Here is a 26,887-nt window from a genome sequence, read left to right as displayed (position 1 = left end):
GGAATACATATTCCAGAGGTGCGTAGTTAGCATCTGAAAGCCTCTTATCAGAAATCCACCAGAGATTCAATTAACTTTATTGAAGATCAATGATAAAAGCTTTGTTAATTGGCATAATTGAAGGTAGCAGTGATTAGTCCCTGGTGAAATGAGTGGTACTCAAGATATGAGTTTTACTAGAAATATTGCAGTGAGTTTCGCTTTTGCAGAACATAAGAACCTAGTGAGCCCAGTAGCCTATATTCTTAGGAGTGGTGCCCCGTGCTTAAGTTGTACTCATTTCTGTGTTCATCATTTTTCCAGAGGATTTTGTTGCCTAACTCCAATTAAAATGTTAACTGAATCCTGCCTTTGCAATATTGCTGCAATTGCCTCTAGTGAATCTTTCATTCAAAGGGCCATTGAGAACCTGTAGGATGGAGACTTGGGACTTTGTTGTGCTTTAAATGATGCATTTTACGTCTGCTTGCTATGTTCTTACATATGCAGAGTTTAGCCTTGAATCTTCCTTTTATTATAATTATTATAATACCTAGAGCTCCTATCTTTAATTCTTGGAATAATTGATATCTACCCAAAATAATCTAATAATTAAGAATGAGCAGAGCCACAGTACTTATTCTAGGAACTTATTCTAAGGAAATAATTAAGGATGGGTGTACAATTTTATTTAAATGTGTTTATCAAAGAGTTGTTTATCACGGGAGAACATATACAGTTTAAATGTTCAACGATTGGTTGAGAATTGATTAATTTGTAGAATATGCTAAAATGGAGTATTAAGCAGCTATTAAAAATTAGGGCATTGAAAAGTATTTAGTGACAGGAAAAAACTTCAGGGCACATTATAAGTGAAGAAAATGAGGTTAAAACAGTATGTACAACATTAAACATATTTTAGAAAATCTTTAATTATGCTATGTGAGTATAGTATTGATTGTTTAGGAAAATGAAAAATGTATTATTTGATGAACTCTAATTTTTTGGTAACTCTTTCATCTCCAAGTACCAGAGTTTACTAAAGAGTAGTCCATGAACCACGTGGATCAGAATCATTTGATTTGTTTGTAAAATGCACATATCCAAGCTCCACGTCAAACTTATCAAACCCCAAAATTCTTGGGGGCATGTTAGCTCTCCATTGCTATGTAACAAATTACATCAAAATATAGGGCTTAAATGAGCAAACATTAATTAACCAATGTTGTTATTGGTCTTGAATCTAGGTACCTCTTCATGGGGATGCTTTTGGCTGAAGGTCTCCCATGAAGTCAAAGTCAAGTTGTTGGCCAGTGATTTTGTCATTTCAGGATTTTCCTGGGAGTACAGAATCTGTTTCCAAGCTCATTCACATAGCTGTTGGTAAGCCTGAGTAGATCTACCTCTAATGAATCTGGTAGGCCTTGGTTATTTGCCATGGGGGCCTTTCCGTTGATTGGCTGAGTCCCTTCATGTCCGGCAAGGAGACAGAGGGAGAGAGAGCATCCAAGATAGAAGCCGCAGTCTTTGTGTAACGTAATTCTGAAAGTGACATCCATCATTTCAGTGAATCAATAACAGTGAATCAATAAGTCTAGCCAACAGTGGAAAGGAAAGGAATTAAATAAGGGCATGAATACTAGAAAGCATGGATTGTTGGGGACCATCTTATAAAACTTCCTAACATGGACTGAAACCTCAAATCTGAATTTTTAACAATATTGTTAAAGGATTTGTATATGACTCATTTATTTCGCAAGTCCCGTTAATAGAACAAAATATTGATAATGAGGATCTGACTTGTTCATTTCAGCCCATGGATTGGTTTCCTCTGTGTCTACCCTTGCGCATAGATAACTGTCAGTCTTATTTCTTACCTATGATCATGTTGCCCGGGGCCAAGACCAGAACCCAGTTTTCTCAGTTCCTATAAAGATACACCTTTCACTTCACTAAGCTTCCTCTTCTTTTGCCATTAACTTTACCTTAGCTCTTAAAGTTATCCTACTTTGTGGATAATTACATGAACTGTAATGTTGAATAATAACAACAGAAACACCAAAATCCACTTTGGAAATAAACAAAAAACGACTGTTCCCTGTAATATACAGAAAATTCCTGTGTGATTGTAACATATAATTTATTTAAGGAAGCTGGCAGAAGATAGTCTCTGATAGTACAAAATATAATTTTTTCTCACAATAATGTGTTTCTAAAATGAACGAATGTGAATTGAATATCTGTAAATTGAATCATATACCATAGGACTAACATGGCTAGACATTTAAAGGAGATATTTGGTATAGTCATTGTTATTATTAATAGATTCCATATTTGGAAATTTGTCTACTTGCTAAAATTTATTTGTAACCCCAAAATCAATACTTGTGGCACTTTTGCAGTCATCTGTGGAAACACACAGAACAGTGAAAAATTTGAGTTGCCCTCTTTCCCAGTTGAAGTCTAAAAGGGTTGTGCTCTGCCTTCCTGTTTTATTTCTTATATTGTAAACTCTCCTTTTTCAGTCTATTTGGTGCCACACTTGGGCTTTTTATTGGTGATCTTGCTGTTTAGAATGGCCCAAAGCGTAGTGCTGAAGTGCTATGTAGGGCACTAAGGGCAAGAAGTCTCTGTGCTGTGCCTTCCAGAGGGAATGCATGTGTTAGGTGAGCTTTGTTCAGGAATGAATTATAGTGCTGTTGGCTGTGAGTTCAATGTTAGTGGATCAACAATATATATTAAATGTGATGCCTTTAAGCAGAAACACACATAAAACAAGGTTTTTGTATTGATTGGTTAATGAAAATGTTGTCACCAGAGGCTCACAGGAACCTAACTCTTTATTTCTCCTAGGAGCAATAGTTTTAGCATTCACTAATTCAGTGTTCCCCTATACATTACAGAACATAACTACTGTGAACAATAAAAATCAACTGTAAATACTTTTGCAAAGGAAAGACCTCTGGAACTTTTATTTTTGCATTTTGTATAAAGAGTGGAATAAAATCTGGAAAAGTGCAGAGGGGAGCCCAGTGGATTGATTCCTAATTCCAGTTCATTGTGTTTAATTTAAGGGGAGTTTCACAGCTCTGCTTTTAAAGGAGTCTTGGCTGAGATGTCAGGTTTCTAGTTTACTCTGACTCTGTCAGTCTGAATCACAACCTTCATGGCAATTAACTATTCTATTGTGTGCTAATTTCCATTATCCCACTGTGCTGCCTTTATTATTCTGGTGTCCTTAGTTTGAAGCTCAAGCATCCATCAGTCACCTGAAACAGTTGCACATGAGGAAACTTAGGGAGGCTGGCCTGAAAGTCCTTACCTGCGCTGTGTTTTATTATGTTCTTTTTTCAGCATGGAACACAAAGCTCTTCACGACAAAATTCTAAAAAAAAAAAAAAAAAAAAAAAAAGCACTGCTTTATCCATTTGATTAAAGTGAATTTGAAGTTAGTCTTAAAAACGGAGATAGTATACACGTGGTGTTTCATACCTAAACATCTCTCCAGACACCAAATACATAAAAATAAACAATTAATTAAAAAACTAAGGTATGTTTTATCTGATGGAGGCATCCCTGCCATTGGCTGCCCTTATCAAGTCATATAGAACAAAGAAGGTGCTGTTTTTGAGTTTGTCTCAACAGCCCTGGGTTCAAGGTTTAAGAAGAATATCAAATCAAATCAGATGTGGTCAGAAGAGACATGTATCTTTTCCTGTGATGCTCTTCCTCTTATATTAAAGCCACATCCACCAAATCCCCATGATGTGTGGGGAAGAAGTAATAAGAGAAGTCAGAGAAATGCCCTTTCTGGAGTTTTCAGAACTGTTCCATGCTGAGTCTAACCTGATGATATATTCTGCACATGTCTCCAAGAAGTCAAAAGCACTTTCAGCTTGATTTCCCTTAAGAGTTATCAGACTCTGTTCAGATTGGTTTAATGAGTGTAAGAGGTGACCTTGTGTCCACATAGATACTCCTATATTAAAAGACCTGGAAGTAAAACTTCACGTATGTGTGTAAATAATTATTCTGAGGGGTGGAATGGGAGGTTACTGCAGGTCTCTGCTTAGATGCTACCCAGGCTGAATGGATAGGAGAAATTTTCCACTGCCTTATAATGATCATTATTTGCAAATTACATGAGCACCAATAATTCATTCATGCACTGATACAGAGTAGGGACTCAGTGCAGTGGTATTAAACTTGCTGCTGGCAGAGTTAATTGATTCGTTTGGAACATTTCCCCCCAGAGAATCCCAGTGACAACTTCCCTGAGCAAGAAACTGACACCCAGCCAGTCCCGGATATGCGGGGACACACGTGTGAGGATGTTGTCGTCAAAATAAACCATTCTTGTCTCCTGGCAGGGGCTTGCTCTCCCAGGAACACTCCCCAATCCTGGAGCTTTAGTGAGAGGCTTCCTTTCTTGGCAGAGAAGGCAGTGAGCTTCATGATTTTTCTGTGGGATGGAAAAAAGGGACTGGATTATCTGTTGTATTTTAAACTAGTAGCTGTTCTTCTGGGGGAAAAGTTGGAGAGGTGCTGACCAAGCTTAGTGTTGGATTGGTGTGGCTCTGTTGGTGAAAAAAATGCCTCTCATAACTTAACTGACATCCCCTCAACACGACCCAGATCTGTCTCTCCTGATACATAATGTCTGTTTTCCCAACTACATGGTGAACTGTGTAGCAGATTCTAAGCTTTGGTCATTTTCAGTTTTGTAGCACCTACAAGAATACAAGGCCTGGTATATATAATAGACACAGAAGTAAGGTCAAAGGGAAGAACGAAAACAAAATACCTTGATTTGAAATTCAGAAACACTGTTAAGGGACTTTGTCTGCAATCTTCATAGAACTTTGAAAATTGCTTCAATTTGTAGTCTCTTTGGGAAACTGTGACAACTTACTTTATTTTCTCTTTGAAATTTTGTTTTGCTTCTAAAATTTCACTTTTCCCCTCAACATGTTAAGAGTATGCATGTGTACATAGGAATATTTTCTGAAGAATTTGTAGCCAGGCATTTTTTGTCATATATATTTACTGAAAAAAATTATTTTTAATTGAGTAGGGGTAGAAAAAATAATCTTAAAAAATTACAAGTCATGTTTCTGGCAGAAACACAAAAGCCTTTAAAGTGAGTAAAAACAATTCATCTTGACTAGTTATTTGCCATGGAAAATATCTGCATTGTCCATATGTCCATTTTGCAAAAGTTCCTCTATTAAACACACCACAGAACGTGGGGGAGGGAGTTCAAAATATCTTTCCAAGTTTAAGCAATCAAGAAATCTGGGGAAAATGGCAATAACAAAATCTCCTTTCCTTATCATTAATTGCAGCAACAAGGCAAGCCATGGAATTTCAAGTGGTGAAAATTCTGACCACAACAATACCCTGTAAGTCTGAATTTGCTCACTTCCTGAATAGGAATTAAAACAAAACATAAAACACTGTGTGAACTAACGAGGCAGCTGCATATATTTGTAGGAAATGCGTGTTTGCTTACTACAGTAGTTTAAAAATAGTTTTCCAGTTAACGTCTTTTCCACATAATGGAGATGTCAGGGTAGGTTTACATGATTGTGTAAATGGTCAGAAGTTGTTTATGTATCCCTGAACTGCTGAGCGGTGCTCGATGCTCGGGAAGACCAGGGTTCAGCAAAGCCCCTAGGGCTTTCTCCCTGGGAGAGGAACCCAGCCCCTCTTGGGATTGCTGGAAATGCATTCCAGATGAGTTCGAGGCTGGCTCTCCTCTGCCTGTCAGACTCACTTTGCACAGGGCTGATGAGGAGCTGGGGCACTGCTGCCAATCTCTACGTTACCCTGAAGTTTGGAGTTTGGGTGAAAAGAGCCATTTCTGCGAGAAATGCATACTGTAGAATGACCATGGCAACGTCATTGTCCAAAGCACATGTTTTTGAATAACAGAGCTTTCAATGTGCCCACTCACAGGGCAAATCGATTCTTGTACATTTCATCGTAACTGTTTCCTCTCACACAAGCCCTCTTGTATGGGTGAGACTCCAAGTCGGTAACGCTACCTGTCTGACCAGTGTCCTCCTCCTAAGTACGTGAGGTAAAACCTTCCAAAAGCCCCCTCTTCCAGCTTCTCAAGTTAAGTGTCATTACCCCCCCCCCCCCATTATCCTCCTGGACTCAGCAAATCTCAGCCCCCAAAGCAGAAGGGTTTGTTTCTCTGGCCAGGGCGTCTTAATGATGCCCCGAATTCCGTGCCTTCTGGAGGCTATAGGTTTGGGTATCCGAGCAGGTCGCGCCTCCTTGCGCCCAGATACTTGGGTTCCAAAGGAAGGCGGCACGGTTTCGATATATTCCCCATCGCTAAGCAGCACATCCTCTACATCCCTTCACGGGAACCGGCTGATGGTCTTCGGGTGCTTGGGATTCAGGCGAGGCGCCCCTTCCCAGCTCTGCTCGCGGGGTCTAGGGGCCTTCCCCTGCGGGCGGGGCCGGGCAGGTGTAGCGCCCGGGCGCGCGCCTCCTCCGGCGCGCACTGAGCATGCCCAGCCTGGCTGCGCGCCGGCGCCCGCCCTCCCCGCGCGTCTCCCGCTCCTTGAGGCTGAGGAGCCGGCATCCAGAACTCCGCCGCGCCGGGTTTTTGGAGCCGCCGCGAACGCGAGGAGGGAGGGGAGCGCGGCACCAGATAGAACACCGGGTTCAACACCAGGATTGGTCGCAAGTAAGAAGCTTTCGCCGCTATACTGGGACCCTCGGACTGTGCTGGCGCCGCACCCGAAGCTGTAGCGGGCGCCTCGCTCAGGTGCTCAGGTAAGTGAGGCGCGAGCTGCCGGGGTCCGCTCCAGCCAGGGTGCGTGCTGCCCCCGGCACCCCGGCTCTGGGGTTTGGGGAAAAAGGACGTGGTCCTCGGGGGCTGCCGGGTGAAGGGCTAGTCGGGGCGCCCTCTCCTGCAGGGCCGGCAGGGGCTGCGAGCCGAACCTCCCTGAGCCGGTAACCCTGAGGAGTCCAGTCAGCCCGCAGCGCGCGCGCTGAACTCTGGAGGAGGCAGGGCGCCGACGACGCCTCCGTCACCTCACGGCAACCCTTCTTATTCTTAGTCAGAAAATAAGTTTGTCGCGCTGCTAGGCAGCCGCAAAACGAGGAGCTCAGAGCCCGTAATGCACCGGGAACCCTTAAAATCAGCTCCTCCAACTGCTTCAGGCTCTTGCCCCCTCTCCGTGCGCACTACCCCTGACGCACGACTCTTGGCAAGAGTTTCCTTCTGGTGTTGGTACCCGGGGCTCCGAGTGTCCAGCAGCGGCACGTAGGAGAGGAAGGCGAACTTGGACTGGGATCTGAAGGGACTTGAGACTGAAAGAGCAGGACGTTGCAGCCGTGGTGGACGAAGCCTTGTTAGAACAGACACTGATGTCGGGGGTTGCTCACTGTGTGCCCAGCTCAGTGCTAAGCCCTGGGGGTACAGCAGCAAACCACATCGACCAGGTCTGCGCTCTTGTGGCACATACCTGGCTCTGCCCAGGGAGCCTGTAGGGGTGGCGTTCATTTTCCAGCAACTTCAGGGGGATTTGCTGTTTCTTTTGAAAGGCAAAGGCAACCGCCTCGACTCCTCCCTGGACACAGACATCAGCGAGATGTGCGCCAGGCACCGGCAGACACCGACCCGCTCGCCCTCTTTCTGGAACGGGGGGTGCTCAAAACCTGCGTGTATTGCTTTTCATTGTGCTTCGCGTATATACTTTATTGTTTATGAAACGTGTGGAGGTGAGGGTAGGAGGACGGGGGCTCCAGAATCTCTCAGAACCAGTCAGGGCGTCTGATGCATGAGAACATTTTGCAACACAGCGAAGCTCCTGTAAGGAGGCGGCTTAGCGCTACGGCAAGCTAAGGAGGCTGGTTGTTGGTCTAGGTCTCCAGATTTGGAGTGAAGAGGCTTGCGGAGGTAGTTATGGGGCGAATCAGTGTGACGGATCACCTTGCGTGGGTGGTCCGCGTGGAGGAGGGTGGTGAATCTTGGGGTGTGTTGGAGGTTTGTTTGCAAGAAGTAGCTCCTGGGAGGAATGCTTCTGGAACTTCTTCTAGTTTTCCTACTGGAATCAACATAGGGGCGGGGACATCTTTGTCAGAATAACAGTGTCTTTTAATTGCTTGGGAAGCTCCTGCAGTTTAACGTGAAGGGAACTGGGTATTTCAACGAACAATTCAATATAACCGGTTTGTTTGGAAACTTGTAATAATAATTTGGAATGTGATTTTCTTTTTGTGTTTTGAGGTTTATGATTTATGTCCTTTAGAGAGAGGAGCAGTAGCATAAAGACTTAGATTTCCTTGCAGGCAGGTCCACGCAGGAGCATCGCCAGTCCGCCTGATGGGCAAGTTTGCTTTCTCTGTCTGTGCCCAAGTGGATGAAAAAAGAACTTTGTGCCACTTAGGCAGACACCTTGAAATTATTTTCATGACATTGATGAGAAAACTTACGTTTCACCCATCACTTCATTCTTGCTATCTTCATCTTGATTTCACTCAAGGCTTGTGTGAATCAACACAATAGATGCTGAGAGTATAAGATTTCTGAAGATCAGAGGCAGGTTCCATGGGAATACGATTTTTGCCACCTTATCCATCGCTACTGATTTTATTTGATTGTGTGTTTAAACTGGCTTCAGCTGCCCTGGATTGATGAGGAGGGATCATGATGATAAGCCTCATTATTTTTCAGTCTGGACCCTGCGAGTTTGCTGGAAAGCATGAAAAACTGACCTATTTAAATTATGCGCTAAGACTATAAGAGAAGGGACTTGTTGTTTAAGGGCAGAGGTCAGACCCCGTGGAAATTTCAACAGAGGCAAGTGTCCTTACTTGCAACCTTTATACAAACTCTTTTCTGTTCCTTTAACCTGAGGGACTTTGTCTCCTCCAGTCAGTTTGGTACCTCTTTCTGTAGTCATTTCATACTAGTAGGTCATTAAGAGTGAAGAGAGAGCAAGCCTTTCAAATAATATTGCATTCTTTTTTACCATCTACTTATTTTACTTAGTTCTGTCTCCTTTTTGTTCAGAATAGGTCTTCTAATTCTAAGCGCTAATTCTTTTGACTAGAATTTTTCTTCTGAAAGGTACATAGGACAGCTGTTACTTCAATTTAGGTCTTAAAGGTAACCTGGATAATTAAGCTTCTCAGCAGAAAACTCCCCTTTATAGTTATGATTTTTTTCCAAGTTTTTCTGACCATGGATTCAATGTGGATTCTTTTCTGTTTTGTTTGAAGATATAGACATAATACACATTAATTTCAATCTCCCTTTTTATCTGAAGAATTTAATCTCCTGTGAAAACAGGCTTTGATGTGATTTTAATTAAATTAATCTATTTCATAGGGTAAGCTGGAAGATGTCTGTATACACAGATGTGGAAAGTTTTGTTGTTTCCTTTTTTCATTACACAGTGTTTTAACTCTGGTAAAGGAGACCAGATTTGTTAACGTAAACTTAATCGGTCTTTATATTTTTTGATTATGTATTATCAGGAGAAAATATGACCACAGATCACTAAAAGTTATTTATAAATTATAGACATATCCTCTTATGTTGATATATTACTTATATAACATACCCAGAAAGAAACTGAAAGATAAATAAAGCAGGACTTACGAAACAGAAGTCCTAATATTATTTTTCTGTATTCCAGTGGATTGCTTTGCAGAGCCTCTGGGCTGTACACCTGCTTTGGAGATCACTGATGGTTTGAGATTTTGTTTTTACCTTTCTCTCCTTATCTCTGGCTCTGTCATTCATCATCTCTGATACTGTAACCAGTTGCAAAACTGCTAGAAATCTGTGTCTCCTGTAACAGAGTTAAGAGCACTTGTTTCTGTGTCATGGACTCATATGTGGATGAAATGAGGCATAAGAGATGAATGTGATTTAGGGGTCATCCTAGACCTCCAATACTGGATAGACAGATTTAAAAAAATGAAGTTTTCATTCAAAGGCTAAAGTTCCAGTGAGGAAACTAAGGAGTAAATAAGTGAGAAAAGGAACGACGCTTTCTGTGTTGCAGTATTGGCTGGAGGGTGGAAAGCCCATTTACCTTGGAGCAGATTAACTTGGTCCTAAATGTGTACCTACCACTTACTCCATTCATAATGCTGGACAAGATGGTTCCATAACTTATGTGAGCTTCAGTTTCCTTAGCTATAAAATTGGGATAACATTTATTTCAAAGCATCATGGTAGGTATTAAACATGAAAGTATGGGTATGTTTGGCTAAATTAGATTGGGTAGGTTAAGAGCTAAAACAAATGAATCCAAACAAAATATACTGCCTCGGGCAAAACAAATGCGTTTCTTGTTTGTGGAAAGTTCCAAAATGGGTGATCCTGGCAGCTCTCCTCCAAGGTGTGATTAAAAGACCCAGCCTTCATGCATCCTGTTCTCCTGCCATCTTCAGCAGGTTCACCGTGCTCATCTGCATCGAGCCATAGGATGGAGAAAGCCTTGCAGGATGTTAGCTGCCCAGACCTGGAAGTCATCCTTACTACTTTTGCTTTCATTCCGTTGGCCGTTGTGTGTGTGTATATCTCACTACAAGGGAGGCTGGGAAATGTAGTTTAGCAGTGTTTTCAGGGAACAGAAGAAATGGTTGGGGAACAGCCATCATTGTCTGGCATTCTATTACTATTTCTGATATTTCCCCCAGGCTCAATAAATGTTACTTCCCTTTTCTTCCCCCAACCCCTGGTTTTCCTGGCAGAAAAACTGGATCAAATATAAGGGAAAAAAATGATAGAAGCAGCTAATACATATGTAGTGCTTACTGTTTCTGAGGTACTTATCTAAGCACTTTGGTCTCCTAGATAGGTAGTATTGTCTCTATTGTATAGATGAGGAAAGCTAGGTGTAGAGAAATTAAATCATTTGCCAAACACAGCCAGGAAGTGTCAGGGCTGGGAACTGAACCCAGTTTTCTGGCTCTAGAATTGACTTTCTTAACAGCTTCAGTAAACTCATTTTTTGCTCTTGCTGCAATACTTTTACTACTGTAGCCACTGGACCACCTTTTCTTTTTGTCTGCATTAGAAAGTTGAAGAAGAATTTTAAAAATCCTGAAGAAGATGAAAGATCACATCTAATCTAAAATATATTGGAGTAGAATTAGATATGGTACTGGTTTATCTTGAGTGCCTACCAGGATCAAGACCAGATGGTTAAAGGCAGACAGACACCCAGCCCCACCCCCCGGAAATGATAATGTTTTTTTCACTTCTGATAAACACATTGCCAGGGTTCATTCTTTGAATTTAAACCATTATTTAAGCTTTCATTTGGGGAATCCTGGGCTACCACTTTTATGCTGCAGTATTTGAAGATAAATTCCTGTTCATTTCTTAGCCTAAGCAGATATCTTTTCTGGTAAGTTCACAACTAAAATGTTCTCTCCTAACCTTCCTTTTGATCAAAGGCAATGCTGTTCATCAACACCTCCAACTCCCAGCCCCCAAGAAAGCTCCCCCTGTTCGCTCAGCTTTGTAAAACTGTTTTAGTGTTTCCTGCGTGACTAAAGGGACCTCTGTCTGTAATCCTAGTATCCTTCACCAAAAAGGTCCATCTGGCTGTTCTCATCCGGTTGTCCCGTTTACCTCAGTCTCTGCCTCGTATCACCTTTCCTGTGTATTTGTCTTCTACAGAAATGCCTGTTGCAGTTCCCAGTGGCCAAAGTGGAAATAAATGGTCAACAGTGACAGCGTACCAGACAATTCATGTTTCCACATCAGAGAGTCATTTTTCCTTCTTGTTCTGTATGTATCTGTGGCATCTTCACAATTAATTAATGAGAAGACACACATTTTCTTACCATTGCAAGGAGGCAGACACACTGTATACTTATCATTCAACTCTTTCTCAAAAGTCCCTGTTCATTTTGTTTTATTTTTCTTGCTAAATTTCTCTCCCTTCCAGTTTCCCTCACATCCATGCCATTTTGTGTGTGTGTGTGTGTGTGGTGCTTTCAAGCCCCTTCTTATGATTTAATGGGGTTAGAATGATGGAGAGGTTTAAACTTGCTTACTATCGTGTTTACACAGTCCCAAAGAACTGAGTCCTGCAGGGCCTTGTGAAAAGCTAATTCTAGCTGCTGTAACAGATAAACTAAATTTTCAGTGACTTAAAAAATGTTTATACTTCTCACTCATGTTCAGGGCTCACAGCATAGTAGTGGCTTTCCATGGAGTCATTCAAGAACTCCGTTCCCTTACCCTTTAGTGGCTTTATCCTCTCCTAAGTACCCCCCAGAGTCCTCTTAGTTCAGACAAGGTGTATGGTGTGTGAGTAAAGAAATGTCCTGACAGGTTTCAGAGGAGGTTGTTTCGGCCCAGCCTGGGAGCGGTCATAATGGCCCCTGCCCACATTCTGTTGGGCAGCGCTCAGTCACATGGCCGTTCCTCTCTGAAGGGGAGCTCAGAAGTGCAGTCACACTGAGTGCCCAGGAGGAAAGTAAAACATGTTTTGGTGAACAACTAGCCAGTCTCTGCCACACACATACAATGAATGAGTGTGGGATACCAGCTAGTTCTCCATTTCACTCTCTCTAGGTGTGCAGAAAGGAGTGTGTGTGTGTGTATAAATTTTAATGTTGGTCTCTATCCCTATCCCATTCTTTTTGTTGGTTTGTTTTAATATTTCATTTTTTAGAGCAGTTTTAAGTTGAAAATAACGTTGAGAGGGAGAAACAGCAATATCCCATTTACCCGCCTCCCCAAACACATTCATAGCCTCCCTTATTATCAACATCGTTCACCAGAATGGTCCTTTTTTTTTTTTAACCAAGGATGAACCTTCGTTGACACACCTTAATCACCCAAAGTCCATAGTTTACCTTAGGGTTCACTCTTGGTGCTAAACATTATGTAGGTTTAATCAAATGTATAATGACATAGATCCATCTTTATAGTACCATACACAGTATTTTCACTGCCCAAAAAATCCTCTGTGCTCTGTCTATACTTTTTTCCCTTCCTTCTTCAATCCCTGGAAAACACTGATCTTTTAATTGTCTCCATAGATTTGCCTTTTTCCAAACTGCTGTGTGACTGGAATCATACAGTATGTAACCTTTTTGGATAGACCTCTTTCACTTAGTAGCATTCACTTAATTTAGGTTCCTTCATATCTTTTCATGGTTTGAAAGCTCATTTCTTGTTAACGCTGAATAATAGTTTATTGTCTGGTACTATCCCGTTCTCATTGGTCTGGGTGAACTCCATTTCCTACTTAAGGCCTGGAACATGCTCTTCTACTTAAGGAAGAGCATTGGCTTTCCCTGGCCACAGTAACTGCTTCCGGAATGGGCATGGGGCCCAAAGGGAACCACCGCAAAAGAAGGAGATGTTTTGCGGCTTCTCAGTGGCTCCAGCTGGGCTCCGTGCATGTCCTAAACCAGTTTCTATGAACAAGGAGATCAGAACCAGGGGGGTGTCAGTCTGCCACTGCTCAGCTGTCTTGCCACCAGAGAAGAAAGCCTAGATCTACTGGGGGTCACATCACCTGCTGCTTGAGAATGAAACCCTGAGGCTGGACAGAGAGAAACATGGTCTTAAGGTTACTTGAGCCTGTTCATCCAGCTATGATTAAACGGAGTTTATCTCTTGATTTTTCAGTGCTTTGAATTAATAAATTACCCTTTGACTTAAGCTGGTTTGGTTTAAATTTCTATACTTGCAGTGAACAATGATTTTTTTAGATCAGGGAGACCAAGGGTAACAACTTTAGTATATGGATGGTATGGAAATGTGTTTTTGTTTTTGTGTTTTTTTGTATTTTCCTGAACTCATCCGATGCATTACTTTGGTTATGTTCCTAGCAACACATCCACTCCCTTGTAATAAATCAGACTTCCAGTCAAAAATCACTTGGCAAAGTCCTACCCAGGCACATATATTCGTCACTAGATCATAAAGCCAAGCTCTCATTTCTTCAAAGTCTGTCTCTCTCTGTAGAGCTGTGAAGGATGGTGGAAGTAAAACCGCATCCTCATGCTTAATTCCCTCTGCCGAGACTTACTCTGGTCCCTCCTAGTGATCTTTTTTCTGATCATACTTCCCGGTTGTTTTCCCCTCCTCAGACCTGCAGTCCTGACTGTCCCAGTCTAGTCAGCCAGCCTGGAACCTGTCGTGTGATTTTTTTCTTTGCTTTTGTTGACATCCCCTCTCTGCCTGGTCCACCCTAGCTGTCTTTCCCCACTATGTTTATTATAGTTTTCACAACGCTCACGTCAAGTGTCACTCTGTTAAGGCTTCTTGAGTGCAACTGAGGCACAAAGAATGACTCCCTTCCCTGTGTGTACTCCTGTTGTGTTTTTCCTGTGCCATTTCCCATGTACAATACCTGTCATGAAAGTAACCAACCCTCCCAGGCATCCTAAGACTGATGGGTCCCCAGGATGCTGGGCATTCAGTGTTAAAACCAGGAAAGTCCTGGGCAAAGTGGGACAAGGTCATTACCCTACCTACTACATTGTAATAGTTATTTCACATGTCACTCAGTACCATGTGAGTTTCTTGAAACATAAGAACTTCAAATTTGGAGACATACAGATTTGTTACTGATCCTAAATCCATTTTGTACTAGCTCTGTTACTATGTATGATAACAAATTACCACTTTTCTAGATTTCTGTTTCATCAGCTGTATGATGGAATAATATGCATTTTGTAGAGTTGTTTTGATAAGTAAAAGACTTGGTAAATTAGATCATTCAGTTTATTGATGGGCACATGCATATATTTGGGGAGTACCTAAACGTGCAGCAGTTTGTGAAGATTACATGGAATACTGCATGCAAACTACTTAGTACCTCCTAGTACTGAATACTAGTACCAAGTACTTAGAAAATCCCAGTAAGCTTCTAGTAAAGTTTTTAATTGACCAATCTGACTCATATTGGAGTATCTTCTGCCTAAAACATGATAGGCACCAAGAAATATAATTAAACTCAGAAAATACATGTTCATGGAGCATTAATGATATTACAGGGATTTGGGGTAAGTGGAACAGACAAGTCAGAGTGATTAGGAAATATTTGAGAAAGATCTTTTGGTGTTTGATACTTGAAAAAGCAAGAGTTGGCTGCAAGATTTGTGTTTTTTAGACAGGGTTTTACTGTTCCTTCTTATCTAAAGCCAGAAACAACCATTTTCATGGTTTGAGGAGAGAAAATATTTTCCATATTTGGTCAGGGTCAGTATCAGCTCATTACCCTTAAAATACATACTTTTTACTACTAATTAAAAACAGGTGGTGCATTTCTGGGCTGGGAATTTGGTTCATGAGAAAGTGAGCGTTTGGATGGCAGCACCACTGATTCCCTAATGAATTTGAGGTTCCAACTAATGCATCCATAATCTCCCTTGTTCTTACCACAGTAGAATAGCCTCCACACCTTTGGGCTAAACTGTTGTGTATAAAAATACTTTGTACCCTGCAGTTTTACTAATGTAACCTCAACAATTCATGTTACTTATGCCTTTTAGGTTTGTCATGGAAATTTCCATTGAGGACAGGTGTTAACCAGTGTTCTACTGCTGAGTTGGGTCCCATTTGGAGGAGAAGAAAATCAACCCCCCCCCAAAAAAAAGACATGACTCAAATCCCCAAATATGTCTTATAGGGCTTGATTTTAGGCACAATGCCATCATTTTAAGTTGTACAAATTTGTATTGTCATCTGTATTATGATTGCTTTTCAGCTACCAGATATAAATATGAATATTTTTGTCTTTCGTGACTCATTTGATTAGCTATTAGTTAGGTATTAATTCTAGACATCTTGCCGATTAGTGAATTAACTGGAGTCCAAACACTACTTTTACTGTACGTACTATATTTAATTAGGTAAATGACATCCTTAAAGAGAGAGTATTTACTTAAGTCACACATCTAATTCCTAGTAAAAATTATACCAAAAAACATAGTTATCTAGAATTCTTAGAATTAACTAATGGTAAATAGAGGTTTGTCTCTAATCTAACAATAGTGAGTTTCTTTTTTAATGGAAATCCGTGTAAATTATATTACTTTCCCCTTTAAACACATGGCTAGATGTGATTTACTTCTTGATGACACAGGTCATCATGATGAGTCTAGTCTAGTAGTTGGACTAGAGCGTTGGCCTTTGCATCAGACCCACCTGGGCTTATTCTGTCACTTGTCCCCGGTGTGATCTTGAACATGTTCTTAGCCCCTAAAAGGCAGTTTTTAAAATCTGTGAAGTGAAGTTGATTATGCCTACTTTATAGAGATGCTGTGAACATTGAATGATAGGCGTTTAATACTTGAGTACAGTGTGCATAGCACATTCTAAGCACTAAGCAGATTAGCCCTATGCTATCTGTGATCTTGGCCGTTTACACAGAGCATAGTGTGTAGAGATGCTTTCTATGTTTGTGGAGATGATGGATGTCACACCAGCCTGTGCAGAAGGGTCCCATCAAGTGCTGGTGGAACGTCGGTTCCCACGCTGAGTGACCTCTGTCTGTTTTCTGCTGGTCATGTGTGATCCCGGGCTTTGGGAACTAGCCATTTCTCTTTGCAATTTCTTCACCATTTGTGAACTAGAAAAATCAAGCATACATGCCCTTCAAACTATATTTAGTAATTTGAATAGTTCCGAGTGAGGCTCTGAAGGGCCTCCATTTCTCCCCACCTTTTCTGTGAGAGAACAGTGTGTGGATGTTTCATATCCGTTTTCATTGTTCTCAACTTCACCTTCCCCGGCTGCCTAACTGAGGTACTGAGAGGTACAGCAGAAACAGAACACAACCTGCTTTGATCGCATTGTCACATGTATTTGTGACACACTTTGCAGCCACAGCCTGTTTGTGAAGATTCCTGTCTTACTGTTGGGGGAGGTTGGCTGCCTTGCCTGCAGTGCAGTAAACTTCATTCAAAAGTCTGTCCTCTGAGTACATGATCTTTACTGTATAAGAAAGTTCCTTTTGTTTTCTTTAGCACATTTCAAGGTCTCATTCACCATTTGCTAGAACCTAATTAAAAACTCTTAGTGCTTTTCCTCTGTTTTCTTTCTTAAACCGAACGGTCAGAATTCGAGACATTGCCACAATTCTAGATACTGTTGAGGTGGGGTACGGTGTGGATATGCGCTCTGTAACATGGGGTTATTGTGAATTCATAGTCCCATGAACTCTACTCAATTCTTTTATTGGTAGCAATTTACCAGTATATTGTAGTTTATATTATGCGCTGTAACTGAAATTAGTAATTTTCTTTTAAACGTTGCTGTTATTCAAAGCAGCGGTCTTCTGTTCTTCTGAATTAATGAGCTTTTACAAATTTTAGTAATTTTCTTATAATGTAGCTCCTTAAATCAATATAGTAAGGTTAATTCTTAAGAAAAGGAACATAATGTAATATACTCCCCATAATAATGAAGTCCATGTTCTAAGCTGGGCTTCAGCCCCCCCAGATGGAAACACTCTTTTACATGATGTAAAAGAAAAGCTGTAGGCAGACTTGGTGATTGAAAGTGATTTGATGATTCAAATTCTGGCTCTACCAAGTGTGAATTTGGAAGATAAGACCAAATTATTTAGCCTCTCTCAGTTTCATTTTTCATTTAAGGGGGGAATTCTTGTAGGGTTGTGAAGCCTAAAATGAGTTAATCATGTATATGCATAGCCTGGTGCCAGGCACATAATTAGACCATCCCTAAAAACTGAGTTTATTATTATGATCTTATTCTCCTGATGTATTTATTCAGTATGATACCTGTGTTGTTGGGGAAATATATGAAAGTTATAAGTTGCAAACTTGAAATATCATTCTTTTAAAATACTCCCTAGAGTGTTTTACGTTTGCTCCTGTGTCCGTGGATGGACAATGTGATCTCCCTTGGCTGCATGGAAACAGGGGAAGGCAACATTTCCACAGCGTGTTGTTTTATGGTTCACTATTACAGAGAGCCGGTATGTCAGAGCTGAGATGCAATTAGCACTGAGATTTCATTTTGGAGAAATGGTTTTGGCTGTGGTCAAGAGTCTTATTAAAAAGAATGAATTACTGAATAGGCTCTCATCTGTATTCTTTCTACTTCAGCTATAGCCCATCTCGCCATGCTGCAGACAGAAATGCTGACATATGACAGAGTAAAAATATAAAATGAGTTGCTTTCAGTCGAATGTGTTTGAAATTCTTAAAAAGATTTACACAATTAAAAAAATTTTGCAATACTCATGGTATTGGGGAATGAATTTCTGTTTACTCTGGAGAATATCTGTCTCTTGGTGGGTACTCTGAATTTCAAAACTTAGTAAGCATAACAGTCATGACTGGTGTATTATTTTAATATGCATGCAATGAAGGAATTTTACATATTTGTAGAGAAATAAGCTAATGTTATTTTACTTTCCATGTGTTTGAAAAATTTTTATAGAATGAAACATTTTTAGTAAGTTTGTTTTGAATGTCCCTCTACTTTTTCCTTATTTAGGTTTATTGTGCAGCTTTATGGAATTCAAACAATACTTATATATTGTTTTATTTATAGCTCATCATTTAACCTCATTACTTAGGGTTTTAATTACTTTTATATTTTCTTTCTGTATTTCTAACACATACAGTGAGAACTCATTTATTGTTTTTCTTTGTGTTTTACGTTTTCCTCTGGTATCTACTAAGCTAACTCACATCAGAATCTTAATTCATTGACAGACTTCCATCCATTAATTTATATCCTATAGAATTTAAGTTTTGGCTTTCTATGGAAATCAGCTTTACTGTAGGCTTCTAATCATTCATGCGCTGGTATTCTCTGTCATTAGATTATTCCTCGAATGAACCATGTACTACAGTTTCTAAGTGATTCTTTGGAGCACCAGACCAAGTAGTCATGAATGTCCTGAAATATACATTTTCAGTGGAAAGGGTGGTAGAAATCCTGCCGTTTCTGGCTTCTTGGCCTTTTAGATGTTAGACAGAGCTACAGAAACACAATTGCATTTCTAGGTTTCACCACTCCCAATTACCTGAATTACCTGGACTGAGTAACTGAAGGGGTGGAAGGACAATATAATGAGTTGCCCTTCAATAGGGATAATAAGAGTTTGCTACTGAGCGTTGATGTTATATATCGTATTTCTCACTGACCGAGAGCATTGGTTCTAGTGGGGCCTGTGTACACAGTCTAGCGGTACGGTCTGTCACTCATACAGGGTATCACTCATACATGACATTTGCCCAAGACCTTCATGTCATTGGAGTCCATAGATGGGCATTTCTTGGGAGTCTGTGCAAAATGCAGAACTTTGGCCCCATGCCAGACCTATTGTATCAGAATCTTTATTTTCTCAGGTGATTTATATTCTTATTAAAGACTGATAGGCATATTCTTAACTAACTGAACTATGTGGTTCCCAGCTGCTATGCCTCATTGTAAAATATATACTCAACATGCTAATTATATATTAAGCACCCAATAGTACTGGGTTTAAAGATAGGTACAATAGGGTAATAACGTCCAAAGCATGATCAGAATCTAGTACGGTAGATAAGATATGTAGATATATAACTCTCAGCCATTATAACTCACACCAGAAATTCAGGTAGAATATGGTCAACATTGGTGGAATAGACAGTGGTTTAGAAAGGAAGCTTTTTCATTTCTTGAGAACATATTCTCATCATGTTCTTCTTGAAGCCCTTAGTGGTAGAGCATCTCAAGCCGTTTTTGCTTATGCCAAGGTCAGGAATCTCGAGTACCATATCGACCACCTTGCCCATCAATGTAATTGATGAGGCTTTAGTGAGTTCTTACATAGCCAATTTTAAGGGTAGGCTTTTGGTATCCTTATTATATATATATGAAAACACATGTATAATATGCTTTCAAGGAGCTCTTTGCATGGTGTGAAAAGAATACTCCATTTACAATGTGGAGAGGGATATTACGGTGGGAGTTACAAGGAGATTATGAGGAAGAATTTATACTTGAAATAAAGTGGAACGACAGACAGACTTTGCAGGTTGGGTTTAGAAAGAACACTGAAGAAAACGGATATAGTGTATGCAGTGGCATGGGGTCATGAGAGAAATGGCGTGTTCAGAGAATGGCAAATTCCTGAGTATGAGTTGACCTTAGGGATGTGGGACTGCGACAGCAAGGTCTTTTCATTAAACAGTTTCATAGACTGAAATGTGAAGGATGCCCCAAGAGTTGGGTAGAGAATAACACTGGTGATGTGGCCCCATGAATCAGGCCATTTCATAAATGCCATGCTGAGTAAATGGGAACACAGAAAAGTTTGCAGTGGAATTTCTTGCTCCCTACAAGTTTGTGGTATTATCAGTTTTTGAGTATGGCTTTGGTTTTCTTGTCATTTAGAAAAACATGAATGAAATATCCTCGAATTCACTTCATTCATCCATTTCACCTATAGATATTGACTACTACCAAGTGCTAGGGCCAAGTTAGGTTGTGTGGGTAGAAAAATAGTCAGAGACGCACCCTGCTTCATGGAGCTTAGAGTCTGGTGGGGGAGACTGAAAAAAGTGTTAAATAATTAATACTTAAAATAAAATGACTATAAACTGAATTAGGTGCTCTGAACGAGAGAAGGAGGGTGCTAAACTGAAGAAGAATGTAGGAAGCATGTCCCTTTGATGGCATTGTAAAGCAAGACTTCTTGGTGAATATGAATTTTGAGGCCCAAAACTTGAGAAGGTGCTAGCCATACAAATAACCAGGAAGAAGATTCCAGGCAAAGGAAAGAACATGTAAAGGGACAGTAGGCAAGGAAGAGCTTGAGTCACAACTTGACTTAATAAGTAAATGATTGAGTGGTCATCGGTCAGGAAAGCCTGAGCCACGGCTGGGAAGGAAAGCGCCAGGAGTGAAAGCTGTGAAGAGAATGATGCAGGAAAATGGTAACACTGGGGAAATGAGGTTAGTTTAGCCGGATTCAAGTGTGAGATTATCTGACTTCACACTTCACCAGTTTTTAAATGTGCTTAACTTCCATAGTATTTAAATCATACATGAGGCACTCAGGTAATAGGTATTTTTTTTGTATGGATATGGCTGTCATGAACATGGATTACTATCTAAGCTTAGCTTATGCGTGCTTGTCCAGAGATCATAAATCTTAAGAGTGTCATATTCTTGGTTTAGAAGGCTCTCTGTCCTTCGAGAAGCTATCTTGGTGTCTCAAGTTGCTCGAAACTCTAGGCTGAGTGACTTGGGGGAATTTTAATTGTATGTCTGTTTTCTTCTCTCCTCCTTTTCCTGCCTCTCCCCTTCACTCCCCTCCATTCTTTCCCTTTCTTTCTTTTTTGATCAAGTCCTTATCAAAGGCTTAGAAGTCAGTACAACACTGAATATGGTGAATATGTCATTTCAACTGTAAAAAGTTATGTGCCTAGGGATGTGTGTCCTCTAGTTCTGTAGAATTATAAAATAGGTCACTGTAGAACTTGGGCTGTATATGAAGCCCCTCACTGAAGAATTTAAGCAAATGTCAAACTTAACTTGGTAGAGTTTCCATTTCATAAAATGAAGAATTCAGGTGTACAGCTTCTGTCTACATTGTTGACATGAAGAGTTAAGGTAATTATCCATATTATTTAAAGGAAAAACATTCTGGTATTCTGATGAAGAAGGAGGGTCTGGGACCTTGATTGATTTGGACTGGCTATTAATGTTGTTTAATTTCCCTGGATAATGTCTGAACTTTCAATTTCACTTTGCCTTTATAACATTTTGTATTTTTAAATTATTTTTCCGTAAATGTTATATGTCTGTGAGTGTGCATTTTAATAGTATGAAAGGGTATCTGGTCAAAACTAAACTTCCTTTCTATCACCTTCTATTAGCTCTTTCTCCTGGAGGCAATGTTTTATTATTTCTTTATCATTCCAGAAATATTTATTATATATGGGCATACATGTATATACTTATTAAATAAAAAAGGTATCTAAATATTTACTATAAAAACAGTGGCATAGTATATCCTTTTTTCTTTCAAAGGTAAATCTTAGATATCAGTCTATGCATAGCTGCTTGCCAGTGACTACTCAGTATTATTCCCTTGTACCAAGACCATAATACTAGACTCTCATTCCCCATCATTTATGTTCTTTACAGGCTTTTGCTAAGATAAACATTATTTTTGTAAACATATGAGTGTATCCGTAGAGTAAATGCTTGAAAGAGGCATTGGGATTCTTAGTCAAAAATCAGTGTATTTTGCATTTTTAATTTTTATTGTTATTTCCAGTTTGCCCTCCAAAGAATTGAATTGATCACAATTTACATTCTCCAAATAAGGTCTTCATACCTTTTGAATTGAATTTAATAGCCCCGTGGTGATTAGCAGAAGTTCATTCTATAATCTGTCAATGTTAGCAATTATCACAAAGCCTTACAAGTGATTGTGTACCCAGGCAGAAGAGCTTTATTAGGCATCCTTGTGCAAGGTCATGGTTGGCTGTTGTTCCCATCATTTTCCAGCTCTAAGAGCTCATTAAGGGCTCTCAGTTACAAGGTTGCATGTTATATTATGAGGTATTAAGTACTACAGGTAAGACCATTCCATGACTGGACAGTCAAAACTGGTCTTTGATTTTGTGCAGCAGATAGAAGGTACCAAGAATATATCTTCTTAGCTTAGGGTAGCCTCCGGATTTGGTTACTAAAGCGATAACCCAGCTGATCTTTTGAGGACTTGCAGTCAGGTATAGTAAGTTAACAGCGAATAATAGTTCTCATTTATTGAGCATTAATAATATGCCTGGAATCTTTGCATTCGTGATTTCTAATCTTTACAACAACCCTCCAAGGTGGGCGTTATTATCTGCACTTTACAGTTGTAGAAAAATAAATTCAGAGAGGCTGAGTGCCTCTCAAGGTCTAATAATTGGCAGAGCAAGAATTTCAATAAAAAGCCTAATAACTAATAATTGGCAGAGCAGCTATTTCAGTTCTAAAGTCTCTGTTCTCTCCTCCTCATGGAGCCCGTATTTGTGACATAGCTCTGCCTGCTTCTAGAATCTTTTTCCCTTTTATTTTGCATCATTGCAATAGACCATTAGAATCACTTTGTTGTGCTAATCTTCATGCATTAGAAAGATCTTTCTTGATCAATATCCAGGCAATTTGAGACGGTGCCTTTTCTAAAGGATCCCTTTTTTTGGTTGGTCCAGATTTTGTACCATTGCTGCTCAGCATCCCTCTAATATCTCTGATGGACGGCTCTGCTAGTCCTGCACCCAGCAGTGCCATGTCCACTCACACCACCCACAACCTAATGTTTCTGAACTGACATCTCACAAGATTTATTGAGATACCGTAGTTTTCTAGCACTATGCTGACTCTAATTAGTCTCTGACGTAAGATGATTTATTGTTGGAAACTTCCTTAGAAATTTACTTTGTGTTTTGGGGCTAGGAGATGATGAGTGTTAGAGTTTCAGATTTACAGCTCTTGTCGTGCACCACTTAATGTATCAAAAACCTTGTTTGGGATCATAGCGGAGGTCATCCTGACTCTAAGTAGAACTGAAATGTGTAGCAATTAAGAACACAGAAGAAGGTGCATGGACCAAATTAATGCTTCTTGATGAGGCCCTAGTTGAATCTTTAAAGATATAAACAGATTAAAAGAATTTAAACATGTGGGCTGGTCAAAGCTGAGAATCCTGGAAAACTTTTGACAATTCTAGAAAGGGGGAGAAGCCTGAAGACAAAACCCTAGGCTGTTGGATCAGGAGGAGCAAGTCAGAGGACCCTCCCTGCCGAATAGCTTGCACAAAGAAAGCAGATCACAAGAGAATTACTTACAAGGGGTTGACAGCATATTTTGGCTAAGAGTGTGCCAGAAGAAGTCAGGTAAAGTTCCCAAGCCATTGATAGATTTTGGAGAGGTGAAGCAGTAGAGGAGAGGGGAGGAAGTTATCCATCTAAAAAGTGTGAACAGGGTAGCAGTGAGAAAGAAGACACTAGTATCAGGACCTGCTCTCACTTGTTTTCTCACCCTGGTTAACTGTGCCTTTTAGGTCAACTGGGTATGTTGTTAGAATGGAGCAGTTTTAGGTAATGATGGCTTTCTTGGTAAATAGATGCTTTTCTTTTTTTTAGGTTATGCATTTCTCAAAGGCATTGTCTGCATAATTTTCTACTAAGACCTCTGGGTCCCTCAGTTTTTGTTTTGTTTTGTTTTCTGTGTCTATGTGTGTCTTAATTTTTAAAAATTTCATCATATTTAGGATTTCTCTTCTGATGGGTATGTTCGGCATTGATTGTGACTCTGTGTTGTTATCAGAAGCCCTTCCCATGGCATACAAGCATCCCCTGACTGTGGCATTGAATGTCTGAATATTAAACAATTCACTGCCTCAATGGAGTGTCCACCAGTGAACACTTTTTAGGAACTCAGTGATCTCCATCTACTTAGAGCCCACAGACTCTAATTTGATAGGATGGAAAATGAATAATAATATCTGTTGTGTGTTATGATGTTTTCTTATCCATATCTCCCATCAGAGTGTGAAATAATTGGCTGTGTTTCTTCCTTGTGTGTTTTCTCAGTGCATGGGGCATTTCAGTGTGTCTCACAGTTCCTAGTATTGAAGTGCTCACTCAGTAAATAAAGGTAGGAGTGAATTCAACTTTTGGTTCCTTTATCTGGCACCTTTTCTTGTATACTTCTATTTTCAAAAAGAAGTAGAGATCTGGGTTTCTAGTAGATTTATGCCTTATAATTAAGAAATATTGATTTAATACTTTTTTTTGTCCTGTGGACTTTATTTAATCATTAACTAATAAGATTTACTGAGCACCTTGTAGTTCTATAGCTCTAGACTTGATGGTGTTAGCTCTTTAGCACATAATTGTTTTGAATGGAATAATAATTTAGGTTAATTTGATATACCAAAATAAGTGCTCTGTGTTAAAAAAATTCAACTGAGTAAATTTTAAAGATCTTATTGGCTTTATTCAATGATCCATAAATTCCATCTAGGAAACAGAAAGGAGCTTGAACTGTACAAAAGGAAAGACTTTTGTAGTGAGGAAGGAGTGGGAACAGGGAAGTTATACCAGCAAAAAGTGGCTTAGTTGTGGCAAGGTCACCTTTCTTTAGGGATGGCGGGGGTTGTACCACGCAGATTACCTCACTGATGCAGACCAGTTAGTTCCAGATGAGCTGGTTGAAGATTCCATTGCTGAGAGAGACTGAAACTGTAACTAAGTTTGCTCTTAAGTCTCTGATGCTGACATGGGGTGTAACACAAGTGACTCCACTCGGGGCCTGTTGTCTTTTTTGTGTATGTGTGTGTATTTGGAGGTTGAGAGGAGGAGGGCAGAATGAAACTTCGAAGATGGTTGAAAACCCATCAAGGAGTACCTTTCTTCCTTTTAGTTGTGCTTTGTCTTCCAATGGTTGCAAGCAATGAAGATTTATTTAGGTTCTGTTAAGTAATAGAGGTTTGTCAGAAGGTGAAATACAAAATAAAGAAGAGAGAAATACCTTCCTCATGGAAAGTTCTGATGGAAATTCTGGGAAAGCTACGCAACCGTGGTGCACCTATACCTCATCAAGACAGGGAAGTCCAGGACTAGAAGGTTATGTGGGATATTTTTTGTTGTTTACCTAATTAGGAGTGTTAGCAATTAAAGGAGCCTCACCTCACTGTTAATAGGATTTATGTACTCTTTTTGTCTTTCTCATCTTTGTGGTTTGTGGGTATTTTTCCCCCCTCATTTCCAATTAATTGCTTGATGTTTTTTCATGAGAAGACTGCATTGGTTAAGTCACCATCTCCCCAGTTTGGGGGCAGTTCCCTTGCTAGAGGCCTCTTGGTAGACAGCTGACTGCCCTGTCATTAGCTGCCTGTGATCAGCGGTCCTTTACCAGGTGTCCACTGCAGCCCCAGCACATGTGTCTGATGGGGTGGCTTCATGGTCTGAGATAACAAGTACATTAGAGAACTCTGACAAGTACTTTTCTGTGAACCATCTTTCAGAACCTAGTGGATGCCTTTCCTTTCCTTTCTTTTTTTCTTTTTTTTTTTTAAATTTAGGAAAGAACTCAACATTTGATCAAATTAGGTGGAGTGAGGGAGAGAGGAGTAACATGATCCTAGGAGAGGGGAGATTTGGGCTAATTTAACACTGTGATGTTTATAACCCTTTGAGAGCAAGCACCGTGATTGAAGCTAGTCTGATTCCTCTATTCACTTTTTTCATTGATTGCTAGAAATCAAGAACATTCCTAAAATATCAACTAAATTGCATAAGAGATAATTTGAGTCTCTTCACTTTTTATACTCCTGCCAAGGGTTCTCCACAACTCCACCAATCATGGAAGGATCAGAATCCACCTTGGAAATATATGCCAACTTCAGTTTAGCTGCTCTGTGCCAGGAACTCTTGCCCCTATAAGATGCTAGAGGTTTGGGATAACGAAGTCCCATTCATCATTGTTGTAGAACTCTGCCAGTGTTTAAAAGGCGCTACAGGAGGCTATAAGTCATGCACTGAATTAAAAGATTGCAGGCTTCACTGGGGTAGCCAAAAGCAAGCTCAAAGCTGAGTGGCATCAGACCAGCAGTAGAAAATAACTTGACACAGATTTTTTTTTTCTTCCTCTGAATGACACTCTTTCATGCAGAGCAGGAAAAAGTTGAAGTCTGTGTTGTTAAAAGGTGTTTATTTCCACACCCCCATTTCTCGTTCAGATTGAAGGCTTTTGCCAAGTATGTTTCACTGAAACCCTTAAGAGAAAGTGACATGTTACTACATGGGAAGACAAAGATATAGTCTGTTCGGTAACGATTATGCAGTCAGGGCTGTATCTGCTTGCAGATAATTTGTGGCTTATTTTTAATCCTCTGGCAGTTTCTTTCCTCACTGATCCATTTACCTGCTG

The 26,887-nt window shown here is 40.1% G+C and overlaps 1 protein-coding gene across 4 annotated transcripts in view; it reads left to right on the top strand.

Moving 5' to 3' along the window:
• The first annotated feature begins 6,556 nt into the window (after positions 1-6,556).
• Positions 6,557-26,887, top strand: part of LOC105093180 (contactin-4) — an 813,469-nt gene continuing 793,138 nt past the window's right edge. For all 4 annotated transcript variants that reach the window (XM_031470760.2, XM_031470759.2, XM_064496304.1 and 1 more), the window contains exon 1: positions 6,557-6,771. The gene's annotated coding sequence lies outside the window, so the exon portion shown is untranslated. The remainder of the gene's footprint in view (positions 6,772-26,887) is intronic.

Source organism: Camelus dromedarius, chromosome 17, assembly GCF_036321535.1.
Source record: "Camelus dromedarius isolate mCamDro1 chromosome 17, mCamDro1.pat, whole genome shotgun sequence".
In the NCBI taxonomy this organism is placed as follows: domain Eukaryota; kingdom Metazoa; phylum Chordata; class Mammalia; order Artiodactyla; family Camelidae; genus Camelus; species Camelus dromedarius.
Note: the sequence above shows the minus strand (reverse complement) of the source record. Positions and strands in the feature narration are given on the sequence as shown.